Below are 10,723 nucleotides of genomic sequence, written 5' to 3'. Positions count from 1 at the left end.
ACATCATCATGGTATTATATTAACTGGGAACAAAACTGAGCATTTTAAATAATAAATACTATATTTACCCAGAAGGAAGACAACCCTGAATGTAAGACAACCCTTAAAAATGTTACACACACACACACAATATCGGACATGGCTATAGCTTGTATGAGAATGTAAGACAACCCCTCTTTTAAAATGATGGAATACTTGTGAAAAAGCCCGGTCTTGCATTTGAGTACATTCTAGATAGCCTTTAAAATACTGAGTTGGGTCCAAAAGAGTGTTTACCTGGGCACAAACTTTCTGGGAGTCAGGAGCTGGATTTCAAGGGGCATTCGGGGCAGTCCTGGGCGGGGTGGGGTGGAGGTGAGAAGGCTGAATTCCACGGGCAGAAACCCTGGCACCTGCAGAAACACTGTGCTGGATCCAACCCAGCATGTCTGTCTATGGTATACACATGAACTATCATTTTCTAATGTTGCAGACTGACACAGAGAAGCCTCTATGGGTGAGTAAAACTTTGTCTTAGAAAGCATTTCAGACATTCCAAAAATTTCACAGGAGTTTTTTTTAGTCCTTCCCCAAATCTCTGATTATTAGGTGGGGCAGTTGAACAAATCCTCAAGAAAAAGTCTCCTCTCAGCTTTCTTGTTTTTCTCCCCTCTTGGGGCCTTCGCAATTCTACTTTTATGCTATCAATCTGCCACAAATGGCCACCTAATGCTTGCTACTTGCAAATATCTCAGTGGGATTTCCAGCAGAGATACTATTTAGAACTTAAATGCTGTCAATCATTTGAAAACCAGAGGCTGCTGATTGAACCCAGGGGATACAAAGTAGGTCAAGAAAGGTATTTCCTATTGGTGCCATGTTTGGTGTAGGAGTATGCAAACTTCTGAAATCGAGTGAAGTGTTCTTCCGTACGAAGAGCTCTGTGAAACTCCAAAGTTTGCATATGTCTTATCAATATCAGTTGGTCCAATAAAAGATATCAGCCCCCACATACACAGTGTTACCTACTTAATAATCATAAGAGTGTTGGCTCATAACAACTGAATTGTTAAGGTCCTCTATGTCAACAACAACATTAACAGCTAGGGATACTCTGGACACCGATCTCAGCCTTTGTTACCATCTGAACACGACCTACTGGGATGTTACCGCCATCAGCACTTTACCTGTATTTCTAATTGTTATGTTTATATATTTATTTATTTATAAATTCAATTTATAGCCCGCCCTCCCCGTGACGCGGGCTCAGGGCGACTCACAGATAGGTGTAAGCCAACACATAAAAACAGGTTAAAAAGATAAAGGTTCCCTTGCTCGAAAGCCAGTCGAATACGACTCTAGGGTTGCGGTGCTCATCTACGTTTCAAAGCCGAAGAGCCAGCGCTGTCCGAAGACGTTTCCGTGGTCATGTGGCCGGCATGACTAAACACCAAGGCGCACGGAACCCTGTTCCCTTCCCACCGAAAGGGTACCTATTTATCTACTTGCAATTTCTTGCTTTCGAACTGCTAGGTTGGCAGGAGCTGGAAGTAGAGATGGAAGCTCACTCCATCATGTGGCACCCGGGTCTCGAACTGCTGAACTACTGACCTTCCACAGCCTGCAGTTCAGCGTCTTAACCACTTGAGCCACCACAGCTCCTAAAAACAGGTAAAAACCACATAAAATCATTACTACAATGTTACAACATATTTAGTGCTCTAGATGTTCTGAATTTTATGTAGATGTTATGAATTTTATGTAGTTGCACTGTGTCAATGAATCGATGTTTTAATATTTTAACTTTTAATGTAAGCCACCCAGAGCCTGCCTCGGTGGGGAGGGCAGGATATAGAACGAATAAAATAAATAAATAAATAAATCCCATAATACAGATGTGTATTCACAAAAGGCAACTAACATTTCAGAACCTGCGTGGCCTCTTTTGGCTGCGTGCTTTTCACCTTTTGATCGACTAACATCTGAAGGGACTCCAGCACCCCAGGCCTCTCCCCACAGAGCTCTCCCTACGCAAACTTCTCCTCCGGCTAAGGCTTCTGTCACTTTCACCTTTTGATCGACTAACATCTGAAGTAACTCCAGCACCCCAGGCCTCTCCCCGCAGAGCTCTCCCTACGCAGACTTCTCCTCCGGCTAAGGCTTCTGTCAAGGTCTGAAGGTATTGGTAGTGAGACATGCCTCACTCTCTGTGTCCCAGGAAGCTGTGCACCCAGCAGGACCTTTTGAAACCTGAACATGTTGTTTCCTCTCCCTCTCTTCTTTCTTTGTTCTGAAGGGAAGCAGGAAGAACTAGGACACTGCTAGTCTATCGAACTGACAAGTGGTTCCTCACACCACCCTGTATTGTTTTGAACACCTCTGCCTGTAGAAGAGCTCTGCACACGCTGAAAACTTGCTTCTAACTTTTGTTTTGGCTGTCATCTTGTTCCCTCTTTACAGAGCACAATTAGGCTAGAAGTTGTCAAAATCTGTCAAGAGTCTCTCATAGACTTTGACGCTGGTCTGAGAGCCGGAGGTCCTGTACCTGAGTCAGGGGGGAATGAATGTGGGTATCAGACTCCGCACCCTGGAATGATGTTTGGTGCCGGCCCAGAAAGTGAGCCTGGGAGTAATACTGGATGCCCCTCTTTACCTGGAGGCCCAGGTTACTTACTGCAGTCACCAGATCTGCATTTTTCCATCTTAGGCCAATTGAGGCTGACCTAGAAATCACAGCTGGTGCAAAATGCGGTGGTGCACCTGCTGACGTCGATGCCTGTGCGGGCTCACATTCGGCAGGTGCTCCGCCAACTGATTCGCTTCAAGACATTGGTAATAACCTCTAAAACTTTATACGGCTTGGGGCCAACATATCTGCGGGACCGCCTCTTCCCGTATACACCTCGAAAGGCGTTACGCTTTATGGATCAACATCTCCTGGTGGTCCCTGGCCCGAAGGATATCCGTCTTGCCTCGACCAGGGCTGGGGCTTTCTCTGCCCTGGCCCCTGCCTGGTGGAACAGGCTCCCTATTGAGATCAGGGCCCTGCGGGATCTTCAATGCCACAGGGCCTGCAAAACGGAGCTGTTCCACCAGGCCTTCAGCTGAGGCAACAGGCATCCATGAATGGCCTCCCTGAGGTTTCTGTCTCCCATCCAATAGCAGCTGGCCCATTATGATCCATCACCAATGAGCCAGGGACCTCTCGCAGCCAGCCAACTTCTGTTTTGAGCTGTGACCATCATTTTAATGTTTACTACTGTGTTTTAATGTTTAACTGTATTTATTGTATTTAATATGTTGTTACCTGCCCTGAGCCTGCTTGCGGAGAGGGCGGGCTACAAATATGAAAAATAAATAAATGCTCCTTTACTTTAAGAAGGTGAGGGGGAAACCCTGCTCATGGAAAGACAGCCCCTCAGTTACATTGCACTTCACCCAGGGAGCTCAGGGTGACTGCCGGTTCCCCCCTCCTTCCCCAGTCCCACCCTCTCAACAACCCTGTGTGGCTGGTGAGGCTGGGAGAGTGACTGGCCCAAGGTCACAAAGCCAGCTTCGTATCACAGTGGGGATATGAACCTGAGTTGTCCTAGTCCTGACCTCCCCTTAAACTCTATATCAGGCCCTGATAAATCTTCCTTGGCTCTATAAGCTAGTCCAAAATTTTAGGAGCCAGGCTCATATTTCAGCCTTCAGGGTTATGTAAGATCATATTTTCTAATTATTGCTTGGGGTGCCACAATGAGGAAGAAGAGGAGATTGGATTTACACCCCGCCCTTCATTACCCAAAGGAGTCTCAGAGCAGCTTACAAACTCCTTTCCCTTCCCCTCCCCACAACAGACACCCTGTGAGGTGGGCGGGGCTGAGAGAGCTCTGACAGAAACTGCTTTTTCAAGGACAGCTGTGCCAGAACTGTGTCTTGCCCAAGGTCATCCAGCAGCTGCAAGTGGAGGAGTGGGGACTCAAACCCAGTTCTCCCAGATTAGAGTCCGTGCACTTAACCACTACACCAAACTGGACATTTCTAAGTGCCGTGGCAACCTGGCACCTTTGACTTATCAAGCGCTGCTGTACTCCTCATTGGGTCTCTAAAACATCAGCTTGCTATATGAAGAGAGCTTTTGATGTGAGGAAGCACCTAAGCATGGGATCCCTCACCTGCTTTTTGAAGCAATTACACTCCCAGGCAGGTTATACTACAAGCCAATTCGATATCATGATCAGGCCATCAAATGGCACAGAGGGATCAATATTTTGTCTTCTGGCCCTGCTGTAGTCTGTAGACGACAGTCCTGGGGGTGGAATAGGGTTCTAGTAATGCAAAACTGACCAGTAACCCCCAGAGCAACCTTCGTTTGTAGCGATATCGTAGGATGCCTTTCAACGGCTTTCAACATTTAAGAAGAAGAAGAGATTGGATGTATACCCCGCCCTTCACTACCCAAGGGAGTCTCAAAGCGGCTTACAAACTCCTTTCCCTTCCCCTCCCCACAACAGGCACCCTGTGAGGTAGGCGGGGCTGAGAGAACTCTGACTGAGAACTGCTCTTTTTCAAGAACAGCTGTGCCAGAACTATGGCTTGTCCAAGGTCATCCAGCAGGTGCAAGTGGAGGAGTGGGAAATCAAACCCAGTTCTCCCAGATTAGAGTCTGCGCACTTAACCACTACACCAAATTGGCTCTGAGCAGCCCGCCTTTTGGAAAACCCTGCCCGATAACAACTGGGCGTTACATTTAGGCCCCCGCCTTTTGGAAAACCCTGCCCGATAACTGGGCATTACATTTAGGCTTCCCTCAAGTCTGTTGACATTTTTGTTGCTGAGTATCTCGGCAACATTCATGGGCCTGGAGCGATAACACTGTTTAACTGGAAGTTTTCTGCGGATATCTCACTGTTTTAGAGTCAAAGTAGGCAACGTATAAGGAAGACCCAGACACTGTGCTTTTTCCTCCTGGAGGCCCTTTCTGCTTTCCCCCCCCTCCTAGGCAAGACTAGAGCTGAGCTGTTAAGAGGCCACAAGAGAAATCTTGGTAGGACATGGCAGTCATGCACTGTGGGGAATCAACCTTACGGGGCCTGCCCTGACACAACTGTTTGAACTACATTTCAGATTACTAACCTCTCCAGGACTGGTTTATTCACAGCCACCGAAAACCAGACCAGTTACAGAGGTCTTCCTGTAAAACAAAGGAGAATGGGCAAGCCTCCAGAACGCGGCTGAAGGGTCAGGAGAACTCTCAGCCTGACCTGCCTTGCAGGGTAGGTGCCAGAATCAAATGGAGGAGAAGAGAACAACGTAAATTACTTTGGGTCCCCATTGGATAGAAAAGTCGGTTATAGATGAAATAAATAAATTCATAAAGATTGGAAGACCATTTACTTCCTGATAAGAAGCTCCCTTGCCACGCTGATGCATACTATGCATCACCTTTATGCAAACTATGGACTGAAGCTTTTGGAAGATCTTGGTTAAAAGCAAACCTTGGGTTAACATCCATGTAATAAGGAAAATGTATAGTGAAAGAGAGCAGGGGTTTGCGTAATGCAGTCTGAGAGCCTGCTCATCTGACCGTGGTCCAGGGACCTGTCCCCAGCCACCATTTCTGGCAGACCGGCCACAAAACAGTTTCTCTTCAGTAGGGTTTTCTGCTAAACTAACTCATGAGCAAATACTGGTGAGCCATAAAAAGAGGGTGACTTTTAGGCAAAGTCACACACCTGAAAACCAGTTGGACTGCTGCTTTATAGCACGAGTGCAATTTCTCTCAGAAGCCTGTCCCATGCAGACTGGGCACACATTATGCATTACGCAGATTGGGCACACGCATTACACAATCAGCAATGTATTGACACAACCACAGAACACCAACAGGCATATCCTATTATTTCCTCTTTCTATAATTAGACCAGCATTGCACCCGCTTGGAAAAGACAAAAACGTGAGCATTTGCAGCCCGCTGCTGAAACACGGCACTTTGTTCCAATCGTGCTTGCTGCTTTTCTCCGTTTGATGCTGGCTGCTCTTAATAGCTGCGTTAGCAACTTCAAACTTTTCTGCAGGTATTTCATTGTTTTAGAGTCAGGGTAGGCAACGTATCAGGAAGATCCAGACACCATTTTTTTTCCCTTCTGGAGACCTTTTCTGCCTTTCCCCCCCTAGGCAAGGCTACTGCTGAGCTGATAAGAGGCTATGAGAGAAAAATCATTCATATTTGTACCCTGCCTTTCCTCCAAAGAACTCAAGGTGGTAACACACGGATATGAGCCATTTTTTGCCCCTCTATCCCAAGACAGTAGGTTTTGACATTTGGACAACAGTGACTGGCCCAAAACGGCAGGCAGGCAGACAGGCAGGCAGGCAACCTCAGTGAACGTACCTCAATCAGATTGAGGACGTTTTAGCAAAGGCCAGTTTAGGAGTACCCTAATTAAGTTAATAACAATGTACCTACCTATATAGTTTAAGTTTTAAAAAATTGGCTCTCAAAAGAAATTTCAGTCGTCGTACTGTTGATATTTGGCTCTGTTGACTAATGGGATTGGATTCATACCCCGTTCTTCACTACCCAGAGGAATCTCAGATTGGCTGACAAGTTTCTCATGGACCTCAAACCCTCAGAAGCTGACACTGTGTTGGTTACACTGACATTTAACTTACCATTCTATTTTGGGGACTGTGAGACCCAGGTTCAGATAGTTTGGCATAGGCAACTGGGTTACTTTGGCCTAGGTCAAACTACGCCCGGGGTAGTTTGTGCAGCTGTGCAGTTGTGCAGTTAAAAAGAAGAAGTTAAAAAGAAGAGGAGATTGGATTCAGCTGACATGGAAGGAAGGAAGGAAGGAAGGAAGGAAGGAAGGAAGGAAGGAAGGAAGGAAGGAAGGAAGGAAGGAACAACAGGCATTACTATCTGGCCCGCCCACACATGCAAGGTTAAGTCAACTGTGGCATATCAACAGTACAACCCATTCCCTTCCAGTTAATAGCAGCTTCCTTGCATAATTGCATATCTGCAGTTTGCATTCACCACAGGGCAAGTGCCTATTTACTAGCCTCTCTCTTGCTACAGCATACAGCAACTCCGAAGAGTGGGAAGTGCTTTGTAAAAATATCACCTGGGGAGCTGAACACCAACTGCCACTCTTGCCTAGAGGGCTGCCTGTGACCCTACACAGGATTGCCAGTCCAGGCCAAAGGGTCGACTCAAAAGAGACCAGGATGTGTTTGGAAATGGTTGGTAACTCCTCTTTGCCAATGGGCCCTCGAGCCCAAGAAGATCAAACAGCAGATGAGAGAGAGACACAAGAATCAGTCAACCATCTTTTTCAGCAATATTGCCAACATCTTCCCTGGGAACTGCCCTCTCCTACCTTTGCCACAGAATGTGCTTGGCTTCCAATTTGAGGGCACTCGGTCTATTTTAACATATGCATGTACCTGAACACATCTCAGGTCATATGACAGCTTTGTGCAAATTTAATATTCAGTTCAAAAACCACAACCCTTATTTAGAATCTCTCCCTGTGATACCAAGAACTTACGCAACTGAGTCTCTGAAGACAGGCAGCCGAATCAGTTTTGCAACCCAATTCATTACACTGGGGACTCCTCATGCATCAGAAATACAAGATTCCTAAAAGGAACACAGAGCCCAAGGCTTTGAGCTTACTGCTACCCAGGCAAGCTTTCAGACTTCTACTGAGTGAAGAAGCAATTAGGAAGTATCCCCTTGTTAGATGACTGTTCACTGTCTACAGCCTCTGAATATAATTCATTCAGACTCCCCTGTTGTCATTCAGGAGCACAGAGAACAATGAAGCCACCAGCTGAAAGCTAAGAATCAGCTCCACCAGGTCAACCCTCCTCCATGGCTTCCCTGTGGCTCCGGGAAGCTTTGAGGCTGGGGGAAGGCGCCGCAAAAGCCAACTGCTCTGAGGCAGGCACTGAGATAAAAACCAGGACGCTCAAGGACATTCACGTGAATCCTCTGACATAATACTGAAAAGCTAAGCTAGAAAGACCAGAGTCATGCTCATTTAGGGAGAACCCTCAAATGGCTTTTATGCAGCCCATTATGTCTTTGCTGCCCAAGTCCCCCCCCCCCCGACTTTTTACTGTCCTGGATGCAACCTCTTTACTAATGAGAAGGGCGCCCCAAGCCTTGGGGTCATGCATTAGCGCAGTTTTTCCTGACCCCATGTCTGAGGTCTGCTAGTGAGTGTAGCCTGGTCTACACGTGCAGCAGAGCAAGATGGTGAAATGCTGAGACTATAGAATGAATGGTACCAATTCAGAATAAATGTGAGGGATTAGAACATAAGAAGAGGCCTGCCAAATTAAACCAGTGGTCCATCTAGTCCAGCGGCCTGTTTCACACAGCAGCTGACCAGGTACCCTGGAGGGCCAACAAACAGGGCACAGAGGCCAATTTTCCAAAGTTCATCAACTACATCAGTAATTCCCTGTGAATGGGAAAGTAGCACAGAGTGAAAAGTCTGTATTAGAAATTCTATCTCTGGGGCTAGATTCAGGTGTTGGTCTCAAGCAGCAGAACAAAGCTTGAGCCCAGTGGCATCTTTAAGACCAACAAAGTTTTATTCAAGGTAAAAGCTTTGGGGCACACAAAAGCTTATACCTTTAATAAAACTTTGTCGGTCTTAAAGGTGCCACTGGACTCAAACTTTGTCTCTGAGGTGTTACTTTTATTTGCTGGGAGTTTTTAAAGCAGGGAGTCATTAAAATGTGGCTCTCCTACATGCAGACAGAAGTGGTTCAGCCCATTCCACCTCCTCATTTGGCTGTATGCAGAGACCAAGCCTGCATCTGTAAAGTCTAGAGATAGGTGGCTGCGAAACAAATAGTAAGACTACCTTTCCAGCTGCCTCCAATGCATCTCACAACACACAGAATGAGACCTGGCCACCAAACCTGGCCTGGGGACAACCACAGATCTGGGCTAGGGATACAGCTCAGCAAAAAATTGTGAAGCCTTTCCTGCCCTAGCAGATATCTGACTTTCACCTTTTGTCTCACCCCGAGGCAGCATAACACTACACATCCTGAATACCTTCCGCAATTTCCTCCCTAGTGCTGTGTGCTGGATTCTTTGGCCACTTGCTTCTCTTACTCCTTTAACCAACTCTCTCGTTCAATACCTATCTACTTTAATTCTGCCTCACTGAACGGCATGCCCTCCGTTAAGTTTACCTCATTCCCTTCTCTAAAAGGTCTAGCTGCCCTCCCCCCCCAGTCATAAGATTCACTCTGTCACCCGGCTCTCATACAATCCCTGACTACCAACACTCCATTTCCTCTTCATTTCTCATGTGCTTATTCTTCTTCAGAACCCATATGCAGCCAACTCCCCCCCCCCATTCCTGCAATTTGCACACTTTTATGAACCAGAGTATTGATTTTACATGCAGAAGGTGCTGGGAGCAATGCCCAGTATCTCCAGTTAGTGGATCTCAGGTTACTGGACTGGGAAAGTCCCTGGAGAGCCACTGCCAGAGAAGGTGATAGAAGTGAAGTAGCTGGACCAGCAGCCTGCTTTGGAGGAAAACTGTATTATACTGTCAAATAAGGGTGGTCTGTAGGTCAGCAGCAGAGCACCAGCTTTACATTCAAAAGATCCCAAGTCCAATCTCCACCTTAAAAGATCTCAGGCACTGGAGAAAAGGCCTTTCTGCATCTGAGATCCAAGAGAGCTGCTGCCAGTCAACACTGAACGAAATGGTGTTTTCTCTCAATTTGGGGGAGGGACTGGGGCTCAGCGGAAGAACCTCTGCTTTGCATGCAGAAGTTCCCAGGTTCAATCACCGGCATCTCCAGTTCAAAAGAACCAAGCAATGGGCAGTGTTCCCTCTAAGCTGAGTTGGTGTGAGCTAGCTCACAGTTTTTTAGCCTCCAGCTCACAGATTTTTGCCTCAGCTCAGGAAGGATGGCCTCAAAGCAAACTAATTCACGCGGTAGCCAAATCGCTCGCTCACAACTTTAATGCCCATAGCTCACAAAGTAGGATTTTTGCTCACAAGACTCCACAGCTTAGAGGGAACATTGGCAGTGGGTGACGTGAAAGACCTCTACCTGAAACCCTGGAGAGCAGCTACCAGTCTGAGTAGACTGACCTTGATGGACAAAGGGTCTGATTTAGTTTAAGGCAGGTTCATGTATACATCATCTTCATATTCAGCCTGACGTTCAGGAGCAGACCATCAGTGATGCATGCAGAAGATCCCAGATTCAGTCCCTTACATCTCCCACTGAGGTTTCACAGGTGTTGGGAAGGGCCTTTCTCTGCCTAAGGTTCTAGAAGTGAGCTGTCAGCCAGAGGAGACCTACTCTGCACTCGGTGGCCCAATGGGCTGACTTGGTTTACGCCAACTGCCTCTCAATGAGTCCAAAGCTCAACAGCAGACCACCTGTTCTGCATACAGAAGACCTCAGATTCAGTCCCCAGGATTTCCAGTGTTGGCAAGGGCGCCAGAAAACCATCACCGACCCAAGGGACACAAGATGGAGCCAGATATCACCCAAGGCGGTCCAAGGCAGGAGTGGAAACCTGAAGGTCCACAAGTGCGTGGCCAGACACCTGCTTCAGGTACAGCAAACACCAGGTTCGATCCCGGCCTCTACGCTGAGGGCTCTCTCTCCAGCATCAGGTGCAGCGCAGTGAATTAGCCTGGGAGGAGAGCCAGTTTCGAATCCCCGTTCTGCCAGGTGACCTTGGGGGCAGGCATACACT

General features: G+C 47.2%; 1 protein-coding gene across 1 annotated transcript in view; it reads right to left on the bottom strand.

Annotated features, from left to right (window-relative positions):
- AKAP10 (A-kinase anchoring protein 10) overlaps positions 1 to 10,723 on the bottom strand; it is a 48,041-nt gene that overhangs the window by 29,008 nt on the left and 8,310 nt on the right. The window lies entirely within an intron of this gene.

The sequence above is a fragment of the Gekko japonicus genome, unplaced genomic scaffold (assembly GCF_001447785.1).
Source record: "Gekko japonicus isolate JY-2015 unplaced genomic scaffold, Gekko_japonicus_V1.1 scaffold2194, whole genome shotgun sequence".
Classification (NCBI taxonomy): Eukaryota; Metazoa; Chordata; class Lepidosauria; order Squamata; family Gekkonidae; genus Gekko; species Gekko japonicus.
The sequence above is the reverse complement of the archived record's forward strand: the minus strand, read 5'-3'. Positions and strand labels throughout refer to the sequence as shown.